The sequence below is a fragment of the Schistocerca cancellata genome, chromosome 7, assembly GCF_023864275.1.
Source record: "Schistocerca cancellata isolate TAMUIC-IGC-003103 chromosome 7, iqSchCanc2.1, whole genome shotgun sequence".
Lineage (NCBI taxonomy): Eukaryota > Metazoa > Arthropoda > Insecta > Orthoptera > Acrididae > Schistocerca > Schistocerca cancellata.
The window spans coordinates 202203731-202204874 of NC_064632.1; positions in this window are offsets into that span (position 1 = coordinate 202203731).

The following is a 1144-nucleotide window of genomic DNA, read 5'->3' on the forward strand; positions in this document are numbered from 1 at the left end:
ATTCTAATCCCTCTCTTCTGTCATTCCCATTCATTTTTAAAGACTTGTGACCATAGATCGGTGTATTGCTCTTTTTGTGTGCGAACAGCCATTTGACCTGTGAACGTCCTTCGTAACACGAAACAAATAAGGAAGGGCATACAGTGCGGGCACCACGATTCTGCCGGAGTGAAAGGAGTTGTACCGACCGAAAAATATCACACAGCAGTAGTATTAAATGAAATGTGCTGTACCGAGTAGCTCTCGGTAGAAACGAGCAAAGCCGAGAAAGACTGATCGTTGGCTCGCACGTCATTCGCACACATGGCCCACGTAAAATTTGGCATGCTGTGGCCGGGCCTGGGGTACAACGCGAGAAAAGAAAATAAATCACCAGGAAGACATGTTCGGATGCCAAGGTAATTTCGCACAAATAGGCACCGTCTGTGGCTATGTAAATAATTATAGCTGTGATTCTCTGGGACAGGTACGGTTCAAATGGCTCTGAGCACTATGGGACTTCACTTCTGAGGTCATCAGCCCCTAGAACTTAGAACTTCTAAAACCTAACTAACCTAAGGACAACACACACATGCATGCCTGAGGCAGGATTCGAACCTCAGACCGTAGCGGTCGCACGGTTCCAGACTGTAGCGCCTAGAACCGCCCGGCCACTCCGGCCGTCTCTGGGACAGGTAAAACGGCCGCCACAGTGCATTAGTGTTGTCCATTGTTAGCCTTGCTGTTAGATCTGGTTGGATATACAAAATAATTGGACACCTGTTTGAAAATGACTTACAACTTCGTGGCACCCTCCATCAGTAATGCTGGAATTCAGTATGGTGTTGGCCTACCCTTAGCCTTGATGAGAGCTTCCACTCTCGCAGGCATACGTTCAATCAGGTCCTGGAAGGTTTCTTGCAGAATGGCAGCCCATTCTTCACGAAGTGCTGCACTGAGGAGAGGTATCGATGTCGGTCGGGAAGGCTTGGCACGAAGCCTGCGTTCCAAATCATCCCAAAGGTGGTCTATTGGAGTCAAATCAGGACTCTCTGCAGGCCACTATATTACAGCGACGTTATTGTCATGTAACCACTCCGCCACAGGCCGCACATTATGAACAGGTGCTCGATCGTGTTGATAGATGCAATGACCATCCCAGAAT